Below are 20,874 nucleotides of genomic sequence, written 5' to 3'. Positions count from 1 at the left end.
ACCAAAGTGAAATGTATAAACACTTTTTCATGTGCGAGCGAGCAGAGCTGCTGGAACATCGACATGCCCACTTACCCTGAGACACTTCCAGGAAAACAGCACTTCCAGGCTTTGTTGCTACAACACTTATATCATCTAAATCCTCTCTCAGAACAGGCCTCAAAACAATTATCACAAATACAGACATGCACGAACCACCAGGGTTATTTTGGTTAACTAAAGCAACAAAAAAAACATTAATCTAGAAGCATATTTTTGTTAACTTCAATAAAGATCACTTGCAATGTCAAAAAAACTTCATTTTCACAAAATACCTAAAACTAAAATCAAAATTACAATAAATAATATATATTAAAATACATATATACATAATAAATGTACTCAATATATGAATAAAACTACATTTCAAATGCAAAATAGACAAATTAATTAATCTTAAAAATTGTAATAATGTTAATGTTAAAAATAATATTAATTCACTGTGCATTAAATAATGGTAACAAATAAATCTCTGCAATTTAGTCATCTATTATGTTGAGTGTTACCAAGCTAACAAATTTCAGCTTCATAACATATGCAGCCCTATTGTTTATGAGTGTATTTTACTACAGAGCTCCGTACGATATGGTTAGAGATAAGAGATTAGTGCATGAGTCAATGATCATCAGTCCTACACAGACGTATCATAAAGACAGGACAGTATGATCCATCACTTCTTGAGGTCACACAATGTACACAAACACAATCACATATGCATGAGGCATCGATGATGTCAGAGTGCGCCTACTGATCAGTTATTTGGGGCTTTGTGTGGAATTTAGCACGTTTCTACCTTAACTCAAACATTCACAAACTAAAATTGACCTTCTTATGGATGTGGCCACAATATCAGATCTTTTAAATCATTACATTGAAACTAATGCAATGTAACCTTTGACCTTTAGTTTATTACTTTACTTTGAGTATGCAGTTTTATGTTTACGGTTTAAGGTTTTGTTTTATGAGCATAAATTCAAAATGACTCATGAAAGTGATACATTTATGATGTAACACTTGAGAATCCAGATTACTGTGTCACATGATCCTGAAATTATTCCAATATGATGATCTGCTGCTCAAGAAACATTTCTTATTGTTATCAATATACTAATAATGTTAAAAAGTATATTTTCAGGATTCTTTTATGAATAGAAAGGTAAAAGCATTAATACTGAAATCCTATTTAAGTTATGAAAAATATCTGAAAAGACTTTGGTTGTGAAGGCCAGGTTGTGAAAATTTTTAATGCTTAATTCTTGCAGAGCATTTATATCAACTCTGTTCAAGACAAAGCCTAACAAGTAGCCGAGAACATGCTAATTCATGCTAATCGTATGCTGATCATGCTAGAAAATATATGATAGTTTATGCTAATAGTACTCAAAACATTCTAAAACCGGCATTAACCATGTGAGCAACTTGCTAATTCAAGCTGGCAAAATCTTTAAAATGCTCACTAAAAAAACAGAACAAAAATCATTCATGCAACATTCATGCTAATTCATGCCAGCCAAATGATAAACATGATTAAAAACTGCTTGATATATGCTAGCATCATCTTAACAATACTCAAAACATTCTAACAAGATGGATAAATGCATTAACCATGTTCTAAATCATGTCAACAACATGCTAGTTCATGCTAGTAAATGTTAAACATGCTAGCAAAATCTTAAACATGCTCACTAAAAAACTCATTAGCAACATTCATTGCTCATTCATGATTAAAAACTGCTTGATATATGCTAGCATCGTCAAAAATGCAAGCATGATGCAAAAATGCATTAACCATGTGCTAAATCATGTCAGAGAATGTGATAAATCATGTCAACAATATGCGAATTCATGGTAGCAAATATTAAACATGCTAGCCAAATGTTAAACTTGATTAGAATTTTTTGGAAAACTGCTAGCAACATGTTAACAATACCCAAAACATTCTAACAAGTTAACAATTCCAACATGTTAATAATACCCAAAACGTTCTAACAAGATACAAAATGCATTAACTATGTGCTAAATCATGTCAGAGCATGGGATAAATCAAGCTAGCAACATGCTAATTCATGCTAGTAAACGTTAAACATGCTAGCCAAATTTTAAACATGCTTGCCACATGGTAAACTTGATTAGATTTTTTTTAAATGCTAGCAACATGTTAAAAATACACAAAACATTCCAACATGCTAAAATGCATTAGCTATGTGCTAAATCATTCCAGAAACATGCAAATTTATTTTAGCAAATTGTAAAATATTCTACAAAGACGTTAATTCATGCTAGCCAAATGGTAAACATAATACCAACACACTACGTACATGCTACTTCAACATGTTAAAGCATGCAACAACATGATTCCTCATAACAAAACCCTTAAATTGTAATTACTTTACAGTTGTTTTAAACTCACAGACCTGGCTTTAGCAAGTCGGCATCATCACACCATACTCGTTTCAAACAGAAATCTCTAAGTGACATTATAAATGTCTTTTACTGTCACTTGTAAAGAGTTGAATGCATTCTTGCTGACGGTATTAGGCTATTAATTTTTAAAGGGCTAACAAAATGTAGCAATGCAATAATTTTGGCTCATGCCCGAACAATGACAGATACAGATCAGCTCATGATGGCACACCTATCTGCGGCACACACATACAACAAAACCCATCTGTGAGATCAACTGTAGACCAATAAACAGCTCTTACACAACCCAATTAATGCGTCAGTCACTATGGTGATGCACAATCCTACCGCAAACCGCACAAGAAATGAATGGCTGTGTTGAGGGTGGAGATGGGTGGTGCAGTTAATAACCGGGGAATGGTTTACATCACTCACAAAAGCCTATACAAACATCTCAAACTGCTATACATGACTACTGTCCTTTTTTATTCTTCCTTTCTTTGTCTATTTTCCTGCACCTGGCGTGCCTAATATAATGCGGTGGTGACGTGAGACACAAAAGTCACGATCAGCATCAGATGCCCATATGTTGGTTACTGTTCTCCGGCCCTATAAAAGCCTCCAGCAAAGGCTGATTGGATAATAAAATGAAAATTAAAACAGTCCTTCTAAGCTGTCTTTGTTTTTCCTGGTCAACACAAATTAAACAAGGTTGCTCGGGTTCTTAGCAGGAGCTCATATTTCTCTCTGTGCGGCCAACTGGATGAAACAAACAAATTCACTGCCAGTTCCAACGGGTCACGCTTTCTGCCCAAAATGACTAACGGGAAAGAGAAAATCTCCGGATGGAGTGACGGTATTTCAGCCCTCAGATGGCTGGAGATGAGTCAGAGGAATGATAACCGAATCTAAATTGGAACTTCTAACATTTTACTGTGATCATCAAGTCATCAGGGAGATCAGCAATATCCCTATTCATCCCTAACCGTGGGCCTGTCTTCAATTAAATTCAGTACTGGAAAGGGTTTAGTTTGAGAAGCCACTGGTAAATTATGCATTTAATGTAGCAATTTTTTCCAGTTAGAGAACCACAGAAACATACAGGCAATGAGGGATTTTAAATTAAAGCAAATTAGTCCAATTCAAATGATAAAAGGCATGTAAACTATTGAAGTTAAACAAATAAGAAAGTCATTGAAATATCTGTATTAAAACAAGCACCCAAATGAGTATTACCATATTTATTTGCATAATAAAAAACATACTGATGCTACAATATAAGAAAATATCAACATTTATATCAATTAATATCAAAATTAAGATATAAAAGTTTTAAATTATTTTGAGTTTAAAGTTTTAGACTTTTTTGGACATCAGTATACTATCCTGACTTACGTACTTACCTTTTTCCAAAAGTTTCGAACATATCCATAGAAAACCGGAAGCAGTAGACTGTGTAAATAAAAGCTCAGCTGCTTTCATGCCGCATTGTGCTCGTCTCTTGACAGCAAATGCTTCAGCAGTCTTGGTTCTATTCGACAGTTTACTGCACTCTCTGATTCATACTACCATGATAATAAGTTGTGAATACTTTACCTTGTCCATGAACATGATTTATGTAGAAGTCACATAAGATAAAACCTTCAACTCAGCATCATGCACCATCATCAAAAAATGCATTTGTTTGTAATGAATATGCACCCTCTAGTGGTGAAAATGACATACTGTGCCTTTAAGTAATCATTAAATACTGAACATTATATTAGGAGTATTAGGAAGAAAAATATCGTGACGTATTGACCTTATTCTTCAATGCGGAAGTGCGCGCGTTTTTGCGATTGTTTTAGAACTTCCGATTCAGTTGCCTATGGGAGAAATGACTAGGAATAATAAACGGCAAAAAACGGTCAAACCACTTGCTCTACAAACAAGTGTTTGCATTAGAATACAGACAAAGTAGAATAATATACTAAAAAAATATCAGTTTGCAACATCAAGCAGCAAAACGAGCTGTTTTTAACGTTTAAAAATGTATGGAAGTGAATGAGACCGAAAGTTTTGAGCCAAAATGATTCAAATGGCTGCGCCCACTCGTACGCGGAGAATAAGGTCAATAAGTCGTGGCGTATCTGTGACGTATGGAATACTGTTTCCGGGTCCAAGCCGCTATTCATTTGAATTGAGAAAATATTCATTTATGACCACTTTTAGTCCTATCACACATTAAAGTATATTATATATAAAATCATGGTGTACACAACATCACAGACATCAATATTTAAACAATATATAAAATAATTGATCACTTTCTGGCAATCTGATAATAGGCATGTATATATATACATAATCGTGATTTTCAAAAGTAATATGTCGCTTTTTAAACGTTTATTATTTCCATTTGATGAGCCTCCCCAAACAGTTTGATATGGTGCTTAGACCTAGGAGCCACTTTGTGTGACGTCACACTTAACAAGCGGATTATTTAAGCACCGTTTACTGAAAATATGCAAGTTCTATTTTAATATGTATTCATAACATTGCTTTGAAAATGCTAATCTAATAAATTATGAATTAAAAGAGTTTTTTAAATGATTTTTTTTCATCACATAACCTATAGCAGCTATAATAAATCTATTTTAAGCGGGCCACAACCACCACACACATTGAGAAGGCAGTAGACCAACATTTTCAGATCATACCTGTCAACCTTCCTGTTTTTTCCAGGATTCTCCTGTATTTTACAATTCTATCCTGATATCATCCCGTAAAGGTATTTTCAGTTTTTCTCTGAAGGGTGGCAATAAACATCAAAGAGCCGATCCTCCCTATACGCAACCCATACCGCCAAACCGCCAGGGGACGCCCCTCGCTCTTAAATGTGAATCAGTTCTGTGCTTTTGTATTATTTAGGCATGAAAACACTTTGAAATCATTTTAAAAAACAGCGGGATTCCCTTTCCTTTTCATTACAGGTGCCGTCGCCTCTCCTATACAATCCTCTAAACAGTCATATAGCGGTGCGTGACTGTCAGCTGACGCGCTCCATAGTGATAAATAGACGATGTTTCCCAAACAGATTCTGTACACGTGATTTGAAGCAGAGCGAAAGTCTGGGTTTTGGGTACATGTTTGAACAGACATATACACATAATTAATAATAATAACAACATCTAAAGATGTCGATCTTGGTGGGGGGGTTTTTCCAAACATAATTAATTTTGTCCTAAATGAACGTAAAAAGTTACGAAAGCAATCGAATACTTTCATTATAAAATTATTAATATAAGATTCATTCGCTGCTCTTTAATCAGAATTTGTAAGTTATACAGTGAAGATTAATGAGATTTGATAACTTAACCATTTCTTTATAATGGCTATTAATTTTGATAAGCTAAACTGTTTGCTAATTTATTTGCTGCTAATGCTATTTATTTTTTCTTTTGTAAATAATAATAATAAAACATATTACTAACTGTTTAACTGTTTATTTACAATTAAACAGCTCCAGAAGTACATATTTAATAATTTGGGAATTTTTGGGGGGGGGGGGGGGGGGGGGGGGGGGGGGGTTGGGGGGTATCCCTCATTATGGTGGGCATATCCCTTATTTTCACATCTCAATGTTGACAGGTATGATTCAGATTTGTTTTCAAACTATTTGAATGCGTCGTGTCTGCTTGGTCCCACAAATGCTAAATATGTTGGTCACATCTAAATAGTTTTGCTCTGGTTTAGTCTAGCTTGGACTGATAACACTCAGTCAGCTGATAAACATAATAACAAACTGACAAGATTCAGTCCCAGGCCACATGAGGACAGTTCACACCTCTTTCCATTCCATTGTTTTCACCACATACCTCTTTTTCTCCTTCTCAGATTTCAAGGTGTTCATTTCAACGATGTATTTGGCTCAAAACTGGAAAATCTTCTCCTTTCGCACATCTGAAGCAGCTGCTGTGTACACATGAAACACAAGCTTGATCCATCAGAGGTGAAGAAGTCAATTAACACCTGCACACACATAAACACAAGGTGAATAAACTGTATGTCAACCACTAACAAAACACTTGTATGTAAAATATGTATTTCACATTACCACAAACACCTGAAGATAGGAATGGACAGCCATACTGCAATCAATAAATATTTATAACCAGCAGTGGATCGTGTTTATGTGGAGTTTAAAAACAAAACAAACAGCAGCACTTCCGGTTTCGAATCCGATTGATTGGAGTTTCGTTTGTATCCCTCCGCTTGACCGTGTTTGCGCGCGGCCGTCAGGCTGTCAATTTTCCCGCGGCAGTCTGTCAGTTTGTAAAATACACGTGGTGAGTAACTTTGACTCGTTATTCCTCTGTTTATGCTTCAATGACAACAATAGGTGGCGATATTTTTCTCTAATGCTTCGTTTGAACGAGTCATTGAATCCTTTAAAGGGTTAGTTCACCCTAAAACTACTTTTCTGTTAATCATAAAACAAATTCAAAACAATTTGCTGAGACTAACTGTTAAAGGTGATAATGTTGTGTTTCTTGCACCAAAGATCATTTCACTCAGGCCCGTAGCCAAGGAGGGTTCGGGTGGTTCGGAAGACCCACCCCTCAATGACAAAGGTCCAGTATTTGTTCTATTCGTTAATTCATTTGTCCTATTTTGACTGCTACAGCATCATAAATTGTGAAAATAACCCATTGAAAAATGCTTTAAGACCAAGCCGAATCATCTGTTGACCATCACATCAGTGTAACTTCAGCTAATCAGTAAGCAAACTATTATTTTTCATGAGTCCAAGATCCAGCTGTGCAAGAAAACATGCAATCAGATGTAAGTGAAGTCATCTTTCTCTAGTGTATTGTTTTTAAATACAGAAAACATTTACAAGTAACTTCTATTCTCAATCTTGGACCTTATTCTTGAAACAGAAAATGACCAATAAAAAGGTGTGAAGCACCAAAAGTGACCCATATTCAGGGGTGGATTTAACCAATAAGCAGGTAAGGGGCCCTTAGGATCTCAGGAAATGTGAGGGCCCCCAAATAAATACCTAAAAGTATACATTGTCCCTATAAATTGTATATAACATTGTTTTCTGTCATATTTTGTACAGTGAGTGTCTAAAAATGTTAATTTGTGTCCCCCACCCTGAATCTTGAACCAGTACAGCAGTTAAATCAGTAAAGATTTAGTTTTTAAAAAGAAATAGTTCATTAATTACTTTTAGTTGTGAATTCAAATTATTTCAAAACAAATTATTTCAAATGTTTTAGAAGATGTTATGCTTTACATGTTATTGTTAATTTGCATTAGATAAAATGTAGAAAAGGAGATAGAGTGATATATGTATAAATTATATAAAGAAGTATCATTTATATAAAAAATAAAGTACAAAAGGTGCATTTAAAAACTTTTGGGCCTCATGGCTGGATTTGCTTAGGGTCCCCAAATCACTAAATCCGCCCCTGACCATATTAAAGTTAATTTGAATACTAATTTGACTATTGTTGTTATCGATGAATCTTTACTTTTCTTACAAGAAAGGCTAGAGAATCATAAAGCTCATTTATTATTATTATTTTTTCATTTTTTATTATTGAAATGCCCAAATTCGGCCTGAGGATAGTTGAATATACTGGCCAGTTTGTTATATGCCTAATAAATTACAATAGGTAACAGTTTTTAATTTAAAACTTAAACAAATGATGATGTAATAAATTAGTATTTTTAAAATAAGTATTTATTAAAATTTCTTTATTCTAAATCTTTAGGAAATATTTTGGTACATCGAAAAGTGTGGTTATGGTGACCATCCGACAAGCTAATCCATCCTAAAATGTCACTAAAATGTAGTATTTAGGCCTCATAAATAAATAGAAAATAAGGCAAATAACTACAAAAAAAGTTCACATTTTGATGGAAAAAAGAACCACCCCTTTCACCAGGTTGGCTACGGGCCTGTCACTTTATTTCACCTCAATGTATCGTCAAAAAATATGGATTCATTTTGTTTTGCCTGTATATCTTTTTGACTCAAAGCAGTGGATCACCGTTTCAGATTAAAAACGCCTCTTTAAAACTTTACTGAAGAAAAAAAGTTAAATTTATTATAGCTCAGCGAAACTCACTTAAATCTTTGTGACTCTTAGAGATAACATAAACTACCCTGACAGTTGTAATCCTGATATCATTACACATGTTTGCTGTTAACAATTTAGTCTAAAGGGTAGGTGTACTGAAAGTCAGTGTTTCTACATTCCTCTCTTACTGTTGACTTTACCTGAGTTTTAAGTGAACTATTCAGATCATCTGCCCCTTTAGCGCTGACTCTAAAAACAAAGCTTTGTGTTGTACTATGGGTGTGGAGCAGCTACATTATTACAGAACCATAGTGGTGAAAATGTATCTATTACTCTAACAATACATTTACAGACTATTATAGCCATAAATAATCTTTAGGTCAAATGAGATTCATAATGCAGTGAAACTGATACTTAAACAACTAAAACTCTATGTACACTTCCTGACAAAAGTCTTGCAGTCTATCCAAGTTTTAGGAACAACAAATAATAACTTGACTTCTAGGCATCAGAAGTGGCTTATATGAAAGGCAAAGATTACGCTTATTTTACCAAAATAAAATATGATTATGTCTTGATTTTTAATTAGTTAATTAGGACAGTAAGGTCTGACTTTGCTCAGACAAAAGTCTTGTGACCTAACATAAATAATGTACAGTGTAGAATATAAAGTCATGGTGCAGTGGAAAAAGAATTAATATCGTGTATGACTCCCTTGAGCTTGGAGGACTGCTTACATACATCTCTGCAGTGACTCAAATCACTTATTAATAAAGTCATCTGGAATGGCAAAGAAAGCGTTCTTGAAGGACTCCCAGAGTTCATCAACATTCTTTGGATTCATCTTCAATGCCTCCTCCTTCATCATACCCCAGAAATGCTCAATAATGTTCATGTCTGGTGACTGGGCTGGCCAATCCTGGAGCACCTTGACCTTTGCTTTCAGGAACTTTGATATGACGGCTGAAGTATGATAAGGAGCGCTATCCTGCTGAAGAATTTACCCTCTCCTGTGGTTTGTAATGTAATGGGCAGCACAAATGTGTTGATGCCTCAGGCTGTTGATGTTGCCATCCACTCTTCAGATCTCTCGCACGCCCCTATACTGAATGTAACTCCAAATCATGATTTTTTCCTTCACCAAACTTGACTGATTTCTATGAGAATCTTAGGTCCATGCAGGTTTCAATAGGCCTTCTGCAGTATTTGTGATGATTGGGATGCAGTTTAACAGATAATTCTGCCACTTTTCCAAATAATCAACTAGAAGTCAAGTTATTATTTATTGCTCTTACAAATGGGATCGAGGACAAGACTTTTGTCAGTTAGTGTGTGAATAGAATTGAAAACAATGTGCACTTGTTTTCCAGGTGGTTTCGACAGCACCAAAATATTCCTGTAAATATCTGCATGATGCAGCACACTGATGCCAGACCCTTCGGTAAGAGATGAGCTCAGAGGTTTTGTGTGTGCATGTGTGTTTGTTGATGAACATCAGTTCTGGATAATTTACATACGATAAACAACTCTAATGTGAAGCAGTCGGGCCCGGAGATTGTGCCTGTGAAGCTCTCACGCATGGATCTCCAAACACAGCCCCACAGACATGTAAATCTTAAAAGGATTCAAGCAACGCCTCACCGCTTGCATTACGTAACACACTCAGGGACACAGAATAATCTGAGATGTACCAAAATAAAGCTAATTTCACATTGCATTAGGCCGTTAGGCTGGAAATATTAGTGCATAATGGGTAAAAACAGCCCTCTATTTACATGCCGGTGACTTTGAAGTCTCTTCCACAGTGGAGAACGTCTCACCATTCAGACTGTGATATTCAGAGAAAGCTGAAAGAACTTGTTTACCTCACACTGTCTCCACACATACGCAGCGGGCAAAAAATCGTTTTACAGCCTGATTCTTTCCCAAAGGGGCCTTTCCAGAGGCATCATTTCCCGAAAGCTATAATTATCCTTCTACTGCAGCAAATAAGGATGAAAGAGAACAAGACGGTGAGGGAGACAGAGTGATACTTACAGAAAGAATAAGAAATCAAGGCCCGCCTGGTATGACAAACAAAGCGTGCGAATCCAGGAAAAAGAACCACAGTGTTAGCGTGTTGGCCAGAACAGGATTAATCTTTATTTGTGCGTGTTTCTGAGTAAACATGCAGATCATTAGTTCCTTTTTAACATGTGAAAACATCATGAGACCAGTCATAGCTTCCTTGTTTGAAGTGTTGTGTGAGGTAAACATGCTAATATTGCTAACGATGCTAAAAGTGGCTAACAGTGGTGGTTCACAGAAGTGACGTTCTGAAAAAGACTGATTTCTTTTTCCATGTGGAAACAATTAAATGGTCTCGCCGGCCGCTAAGTCAAACCGCACCAGTGCACTTTCCAACCTGCCCCAACATTATCTTCAGTCTCGGTCTGCAAACAGGAGCCTGTGGCCTCCCCATGCTGAACATCAAACTCGCTCGCTTCCAGCCTTCAAACATGAGAAAGATGGCAGCCATTAACGTTAACATAAATCTGATTTAAACGAAAACACAGCGTTTCCAAATTACAACACAATCACACTAAATCAAGAGAAAGCATTATAATGGCAGAGAAGTCTCTAGAGGATAAGAATGGGTAAGAAAAAAAGAGTAATGTTCTGTGTTTAAAGCCATAAAGCATATAAATGTGCAAAACCTTTTTTACACACTCTGCAGTTTATACTTCATAATGCCTACTATTGTTGTCATAGCCCATTTACTCAGATATTCCGGATTTAGTACAGAGTGATTTCAATGTATAATGTGAATGCTAGTACACTGTAAAAAGCGATTTGTTTAAAAAAGTGAATGAAACCAATGTAGCTTGGAACTGTTAAGATATCTTAACTTATTTTTTATAATCTTGCACATTTACAAATTTACTTAATAATTTTAAGGCAATGGGTTTGTTAACTTTTTAATACAGTAAAATAAAGGCTTTAAAAGCAACTGGTTTACTCACTTTTTAAAAAGTAAAGTCAACAGAGCAACGAAGTTACTTGTTTTTTTTTTCAAAGTAAAGTCAACTAATTGCTTCTAAGTCAATTAATCGCTTTAACAACATTGTTAAATAAAATCAACTAATTGCTTTAAAAGCAATGAGTTTACTCACTTTTTTAAAGTAAAAGTGAACTAATAGGCTTAAAAGCAACAGATTCCGCTTTTAAAGTCAATAATCGCTTATAAGTCAACTAATCGCTTTAAAGTACAATTTTAAGTAAAGTCAACTAATCGCTTTAAAAGCAATGGGTTTACTCACGTTTTTACAGTAAAATCAACTACACTGAAAAAAGTATTCAAAGATGATTCCTTGGATTTACTTAATTTTTTACGTTAAGTGGTTGTAAACAATTTATTTGGGCTGAATTTAAACAAACAAATTAAGTTGAACATTATTAAATTTAATTTGTGTGTTTAAATTCAACACAAATAAATTGTTTGCAACAGTTTTGCATGCAACACTTTTTTTAGTGTCGCTTTAAAAGCAACAGGTTTACTAACTTTTTTGAAATAAAGTCAACTAATCGCTTTAAAAGCAATAGGTTTACTCACTTTTTTAAAGTAAAAGTCAACTAATATCCTTAAAAGCAACAGATTTACTAGTTTCTAAAGTCAATAATTGTTTCTAGTCCAACTAATCACTTCTAGGTCAAGTAATCACCTAATCGCTTTAACAACAATTATCAACAAATCAACTAATGGCTTTAAAAGCAATGGGTTCACTCACTTTATTAAAGTCAACTAATAGGTTTAAAAGCAATGGATTTACCAGTTTTCAAAGTAAAGTCAACTAATTGCTTTTAAATCAACTAATTGCTTTAACAACAATTATGAGTGAAGTCAACTAATGGCTTTAAAAGCAATGGATTTGCTCAATTTTTTAAAAGTAAAGTCAACTAATAGGTTTAAAGCAATATGTTTACTAGTTTTCAAGGTAAAAAAAAAAAAGAATTAATCGCTTCTAGGTCAACTAACCACTTAAACAATTATAAGTAAAGTCAACTAATGGCTTTAAAAGCCATAGGTTTACTTACTTTTTTAAAGCAAAGTCAACTAATATAGGTTTAAAAGCAACAAATTTACCAGTTTTCAAAGTAAAGTCAACTAATCACATCTAAATCAACTCATAGCTTTAACAACAAGTCAACTAATCACTTTAAAAGTAACATTTACTCACTTTTTTAAAGTGAAGTTAACCTATAGGTTTAAAATCAATAGATTTACTTGTTTTCAAAGTAAAGTCAACAAATCACTTCTAAGTCAACTAACACTTTAACAACAATTATAAGTCAACTAATAGGTTTCAAAGGAACAAATTTACTCGTTTTGAAAGTAAAGTCAACTAATCGTTTTAACATCAATTTTAAGTAAAGTCAACAAATCACTTTAAAAGCAATGGGTTTACTCACTTTTTTCAAGTAAAGTCAACTAATGGCTTTGAAAGCAATGGATTTACCAGTTTTAAAGTAAAGTCAACTAATCGCTTCTAAGTCAACTAATCGCTCTAACAGCAATTTTAAGTGAAGTCAACAAATCGTCTTAAAAGCAATGGGTTTACTCACTTTTTTAAAGTACTGTAAAGTCAACTCGCTTTAAAAGCAATGTGTTTACTCACTTGTTTAAACTAAAGTCATCTAACTGCTTAAAAAGTAATAGGTTTACCCCCTTTTTACAGAAAAGTCAACTAATCGTTTTTTACAGTATACTCTGAATATTCTGAATATAATCACTTTTTAATAAAATAGTGTTTTGTTGTCACGGATTGGCCAGGCTCTTCCACCAACATCACGCACCGAGCACCTTCACCTGAGTATTAACCACGCACAGCTGCACCCAATCACTCCCATTCACTATATAAGCACACACCTCACTTCACTCATTGTCCGGTCTCGTTCCTACGAAGCGGACTCTGAGTGAACCACTTCCTAGGTTTCACTCCCCTACGATCTCAGCAAATATACTTACCTTATCTCTGTTTTCATTCCAGTCTGTCCAGTGTTCCAGTTGTCCTGTCAACGTTGTGTGTCTCGTCAGTCTGTCTTCCCCGCAAGTCCTCTGGTGTGTGCATTCGGTCATCCTTCTGTGTCTATCATCCCACCTGGCAAAGAGAATCATCAGTTCATCCAAACTCCATTTCAACTCTCAATCATTATCCAAATTACTCTGCTGTTGTAATAAACCTCATTTATACTTACTCCCCTTGTTTGTCCGTCTGCTTCCGTAACAGAAGACCGGACCTTCAACTACCAACAGCATGAGCACTCACGATCCCCTTCAGGAGTTGGTGGATTCATTGAAGAGAGTGCTACTACCATCTGCTCCACTTCCCGAAGCACCACCAGCACCGAGCACTTCTTCACCGTCCACCCACTCATCCAGTCCCATGGCTCGACCAGCGCCCTACTCTGGCGGGGCGGAGGAGTGCAATGGATTTCTCCTACAATGTTCTCTGGTATTCACTATGCAACCCGAGTTATACCCTACAGATCGGTCCAAAATCGCATTCATCATCTCCCTTCTCTCTGGGTCGGCTCTTCGGTGGGCTGAAACCATCTGGCAACAGTCTGGGCCGGTAACAAATTCCATTCAGTCATTCACCCAATATTTCAAGGAGGTTTTTGGTCGCGCGGATGCCGAAGTAGCAGCTGGAGAACAGTTATACCATCTCAAACAGGGAGCCATGTCCACTCAGGATTATGCTCTCAGGTTCCGAACTCTGGCTGCTGCTAGCGGGTGGAATGAGCGATCTCTCCTCACAACCTACCGGCTCGGACTAGAGCCCAGCCTCCGGTTACAGCTGGCCGCCCTCGACGACACGATGGGATTGGAGAAGTTCATCCAACACTCTCTGCGCTGTTCCGATCGTCTGAGGGTCTACCAGCATGATCCTCCACCGGTATCACAAGCACTCCTCCGTTCGCCAGAGCCAGCCGTTCCTCCAGAACCAGAGCCCATGATCATAGAATCTGGTAGACTCACAATCACCGAGCGACAGAGGAGGCTGACCCGGGGTCTGTGCATGTACTGTGGTGCCAAAGGACATGTCAGGCTGGACTGTCCCATTCGTCCAACACGCTCTGTGGTGAGTTTGTTCAGTTCTCCCATTGAAAAGATGCATCCTCTCACCACTAATGTCCAGTTAACTACCCCTTCTGTCTCAGTTTCAGTCACAGCCCTCATCGACTCCGGGTCAGCAGGAAATTTCATCTCGCACGCCCTCTGTCGCCGACTACAGCTTAACACCGAAGCCTCGACGCACGTCTACCAGATTCAGCCCATAACCAACGATATCCATTCTCAGGCACGTATCCATCGAAAATGTGAACCCGTCAATCTCCAAGTAGGACTGCTCCACAAAGAGGAGATTCAATTTCTGGTTCTGGAGGGTGCATCGATGGATATCATCTTAGGGCGCCCGTGGCTGGTGAAGCACGATCCCATCCTCTCTTGGGGCACAGGAGAGATTAAGAGATGGGGAGAAGAATGCAGATCCAGCTGTTTTCCCGATCTACCCTTACAAATTCAAAGACCCCTTACCGTCTACGTCACGTCTGTCGAAAGTCCTGTCGAGAAAATATCCATTCAGATCCCGAAGATCTACTCCTCATACGAGGATGTATTTTGCCCCAAGAGAGCTTCCCAGCTACCTCCACATCGGCCATGGGACTGCGCCATAGACCTGCTTCCAGATGCTCCTATGCCCAGAGGTAGGATCTACCCGTTGTCCCTTCCGGAGACCAAGGCAATGGAGGAGTACATCCATGAGGCTCTGAGTCAGGGGTATATCCGTCCATCCACGTCACCTGCTGCCTCAAGTTTCTTCTTCGTGGCTAAGAAGGATGGAGGGCTGCGGCCATGTATCGATTACAGAACCCTAAATCAAGGTACAGTCAAGTTCCGGTATCCCCTTCCTCTCGTCCCTGCGGCCCTGGAACAACTCAGATCCGCCAAAATTTTCACCAAGTTGGACCTCCGCAGCGCCTATAACCTGGTGAGAATACGTGAGGGGGACGAGTGGAAGACTGGGTTTGTGACCCCTACTGGACACTACGAGTACCTGGTCATGCCCTATGGTCTGGTTAACGCCCCCTCCGTATTCCAAAACTTCATCCACGAAGTTCTCCGGGAGTTCCTTCATCTCTTCGTCATTGTATACATAGATGATATCCTGATTTACTCCCGGAGTGAGGCCGAACATCGCCACCACGTTGCGGAGGTCCTGAAAACCCTCAGGAAACACCGCCTGTACCTCAAGGCTGAAAAATGCTCCTTCCATTCACCATCTGTTCAGTTCTTGGGGTACATCATCGATCAAAGAGGGGTTCGTATGGACGAGGGGAAGGTCACTTCCGTCATCTCCTGGCCCGAACCAAAGACCATAAAGGAACTCCAACGTTTCCTAGGATTTGCTAATTTCTACCGACGTTTCATCCAGAATTACAGTCTCATCACCGCTCCGCTCACCAACCTGTTGAAAAATAAACCCAAAGCACTACCCTGGCCTCCCGAAGCCGCCGCAGCCTTCCAAAACCTAAAAGAATCCTTCACTCAAGCCCCACTGCTGACTCATCCTGATCCTGACTTGCCGTTTGTGGTCGAAGTGGATGCATCGACCACCGGAGTGGGAGCCATCCTGTCCCAGTACCACGGTACTCCTTCATTACTCCATCCATGTGCCTATTTCTCCCGGAAGCTCAGCCCGGCGGAAAGGAACTATGACATCGGAAATCGAGAACTTCTGGCCATCAAGCTCGCCCTGGAGGAGTGGCGACACTGGTTGGAGGGGGCCAAACATTCGTTCCAGGTGATCACAGATCATAAAAATCTCCAATACCTAAAAGATGCTAAAAGACTCTGTCCTCGTCAAGCCCGTTGGTCATTGTTCTTCTCCAGATTTCAGTTCTCTATCTCATATCGACCAGGTTCAAAGAACATCAGAGCAGACGCACTTTCCAGAATTCACGACCAGCATGAAATTATTGAGACACCGGCCAAGATCCTTCCCGATCAGATCACTATCTGTCCCATCCAATGGTCCGCTCCTACAGTAAACGCCACTCCAGAATCCAGAACTCCGCCGGGCTGTCCCCCCAATCGACGCTTCATCCCTGAAAACCAACGGGTAGATCTCATTCATTCCAGCCATACATCTCTGGGCACAGGACATCCTGGGGCCAACAACACCCTCTCGCTGCTATCCCAACGCTTTTGGTGGCCGAACATGGCGAGGGATGTGAGAAGATACGTCCAAGGCTGCAGAGAATGCGCTATGGCGAAGAGTCCTCGCCATCTACCTGCTGGTAAACTCCATCCCTTGCCCATCCCAAACCGCCCCTGGTCACACCTAGGAGTTGACTTCATGACAGACCTCCCATTGTCTGAAGGTAACACCTGCATTCTAGTCATCATAGATCGATTCTCTAAATTCTGTCGTTTGATTCCTTTGAAAGGTATACCCACAGCCCTGGAGACCGCCGAAAACCTGTTCAACCACGTCTTTCGAAATTTTGGGTTACCAGAAGATATAGTCTCGGATCGAGGACCCCAATTCATCTCCAGACTATGGAGAGCATTCTTCAGACTCCTAGGTGTGACCGTAAGCCTCTCGTCTGGCTATCACCCCCAAACCAACGGCCAGACCGAGAGGAAAATTCAGGAAGTGGGGCGGTTCCTCCGGACCTTCTGTCACGGTCACCAAAACTCCTGGAGCCAGTTTCTGGGCTGGGCGGAATACGCCCAGAATTCCCTGCGGCAACCTACCACCGGACTCACGCCATTCCAGTGCATCCTAGGGTTCCAACCTCCACTCTTCCCCTGGGATGGCGCACCATCTGATGTCCCCGCAGTGGATTACTGGTTCCGGGAGAGCGAGAGAGTCTGGGACGATGCTCATCACCATCTCCAAAGGGCAGTACGCAGAACAAAGGAGGTATCTGATAAGAGGAGGATTCCAGGCCCCATCTATACTCCAGGACAAAAGGTCTGGCTCTCCACCAGAGATATCCGGTTGCGACTGCCCTCCCGAAAATTAAGTCCCAGATTTGTTGGTCCCTTCACCATTCTGGAACAGGTCAACCCCGTCACATACAAATTACAGTTACCACCACAGTACAGAATCCACCCCACATTCCACGTGTCCCTTCTAAAACCCTTTCACGATCCTCTGATTCCCTCCACAGAGCCTGGCCATGAAGAGGAACCTCCTCCCCCCCTGATGTTAGAAGAAGGGGCCATCTACCAAGTCAAAGACATCCTACGGTCCCGGCGTCGTGGTGGTCAGCTTGAATACCTCGTCGACTGGGAAGGATACGGTCCAGAAGAGAGGTCATGGGTCTCCAGATCCGATATACTAGATCCCGCACTTATGGAAGAGTTCCACTCCAATCACCCAGAATTTCCAGCACCTCGAGGACGAGGTAGACCACCACGACGTCGGAGGTTCAGGCCCTCAGGAGCGGGCCCTGGGGAGGGGGGTAATGTCACGGATTGGCCAGGCTCTTCCACCAACATCACGCACCGAGCACCTTCACCTGAGTATTAACCACGCACAGCTGCACCCAATCACTCCCATTCACTATATAAGCACACACCTCACTTCACTCATTGTCCGGTCTCGTTCCTACGAAGCGGACTCTGAGTGAACCACTTCCTAGGTTTCACTCCCCTACGATCTCAGCAAATATACTTACCTTATCTCTGTTTTCATTCCAGTCTGTCCAGTGTTCCAGTTGTCCTGTCAACGTTGTGTGTCTCGTCAGTCTGTCTTCCCCGCAAGTCCTCTGGTGTGTGCATTCGGTCATCCTTCTGTGTCTATCATCCCACCTGGCAAAGAGAATCATCAGTTCATCCAAACTCCATTTCAACTCTCAATCATTATCCAAATTACTCTGCTGTTGTAATAAACCTCATTTATACTTACTCCCCTTGTTTGTCCGTCTGCTTCCGTAACATTTGTAGTTTCCATCAAGACAATAATGGTAAAAAGGTATTCAGTTTTGCGCATCATAAAAGCTCAATATTGCTGTAGTAGTAAGACTAGTACGCTATTCTAAACATAGCACGAGACTGAACTAACAGCACTGGCATGTTGACATTGAGTAGGGGAGTTAGGGAGGAGGTTTAGGAAAAATATACGTCTAACATGAAGGAGCGAGAGCGCACGGAGCAGCCGAAATGAAGGGGTGCAGCTTCAGGTTAGAATCACACACCTGGACCTCCTCATAGAGGTGTAAACTCAAGTCACACAGCCCTTCTTTTGTACCAAATGTCTGAATTCTGTCAAGGCTGTGCAAAAACACTCAATGTTACATTTTACATGTGCTATGGCAACACGTTTTTGCAGTTCCCTATGAAAGTAAACTTGCAATTCAGTTGTTTTCAATTTACTAGTTGTTACGAGAAGATGGCTATCGGAGGGATTAAAACAACAGCGTAGGACTGGCAGAATCAGACGCTAATCTTATCGCAGCTTACAGAGTTTATTTCCTGGGCGGAAAATAGGATATTTACCCCCATCCCATCATGCGCTGCTAACTGCAACAATGCAAGACACCCAGCAAATGTGCTAGATTGGAAGTCTGAAAGGGGATTTCCTGCTGCGCTATGCTGGGAATTTAAGAGGAACTATTTTGCACACAGCCTTTCCCCGCTAAGGATTTTTCTTTTCTTTTTTGAGAAAAATCAGTGAAAAATTGAGAAGTAAACACACAACAGCACAATGACAACTCAGTCTAAAATGCTGACAATAGAATATCCAAGTAAACAAGCAATTATGCATGAGTTTTAATCGATTAACGTCTCTAAATATTAGCTTTGTGCACAGTACTTGGTCTGTCGCCAGACCAACACACATCGCAAGCCTAGCAGTTGTCGCAAGTGCTTTTAATGGAATGAAATTCTCAAATCTCTTTACTCACTCCTTATTACAAAGACACAAACCATAAAAATTGTTTTTAATTGGAAGCATTTGTAAAACATCACTGCAGCTTTGGAAATATTGTAACTAATGTGTTTAGGATGGTGTTTATATTCATGCTTGCAGACACAAGGAATGTATTTTTCCATAAGCTTGAAGCAATATATGGTATAAGAAATAATATAGAGATCCGCACAATAACAGATAAAGTACTGGCAGCTCATGACCTATTTTCTTGAACTTCTTAGTACATAAATGAATGTGTAAAATAACAAAATATATTGTTTAAGAGTCAATTAAATTGAAACTTTTCAACATCAAAAGTTGTCAGAGCAGATATTAAGGTCCCACAATGCAATATAGGGGCGGCACGGGGTGGCTAACGACCCACCTCTTAACAATTAGATGTTACAAAACACCAACATGGTGCAGCTAAATATTATCTTCAATTTAAATGGCCCTGGGAGAAAGTAGGTAATGCAATATAGACCATTTTGGAGGATGTAAACAAAAACAATGGTCACAACGTGACTTTTTTAATGTCTATAGCTTCCGAGAATCTAAAAAGAGCCACATATTGATAAATAATGTTATGATAGCTGTTTAACAATAAGTTATGATTGAATGGCCTCTTGTTACAGTTTGATAACAAGCAGGAAATGTCCATGACCACATTGAAATGGTCTATATCGACAGAAAACTCAATCTGGAGCTATAGGGCTGTTAATTAACCAATATTTTTGACCATAAAGTAATACTTTCAGCCACTAATCAAATATTCTACAAGCAAATTTTACTATAAATAGGTTAACAATATAATATCAGCAGGTCAAGTGACCTCTTAAAATGGCCGCCCCCATGAGGGGAGCCTCTGCATGTAACGTAACACTTTATTAGGCAGCTAATCTGACTGGAAAGACTTGTTAATGTACATAATTTCAAACATTTTCAAAAGTTCTATTAATTTCAGCTGTAATTTAAAACATTTAGAAACAAGGCAAGGCAAGATGACACTAGGCTACTGAATTACACATGATTGTCAATACAAATTCCTGAAACAGGGCCAGGAGTGTTGAATGTTCAAGGACAAGTCATTAAACAATGACCCACTTTGTACATCTGTTAAGAGTAAACACTGACTAAATACATTTAAACAATCTTCTAATGACACGGTCACCTGCTCTTTTGTTCACCAACTACACCTAGTTTCTCTCAGGAAGGACGTTGTGGCGGATGACAAATTACTAACATTAAGTTTAAAGGCCGGAGACGGGGAGAAACGGCTGTTTAGTCTCGTACGTTTCACAGCTTGCGTGAATACATCATTTACTTGCAGTCTTCCACAGATAAATGACTTCCAGGTATTATTTTGTCTCAAAAACAAATACAGATGAATCCAAATG

The sequence above is a fragment of the Danio aesculapii genome, chromosome 4, assembly GCF_903798145.1.
Source record: "Danio aesculapii chromosome 4, fDanAes4.1, whole genome shotgun sequence".
In the NCBI taxonomy this organism is placed as follows: Eukaryota; Metazoa; Chordata; class Actinopteri; order Cypriniformes; family Danionidae; genus Danio; species Danio aesculapii.
The sequence above is the reverse complement of the archived record's forward strand: the minus strand, read 5'-3'. Positions refer to the sequence as shown.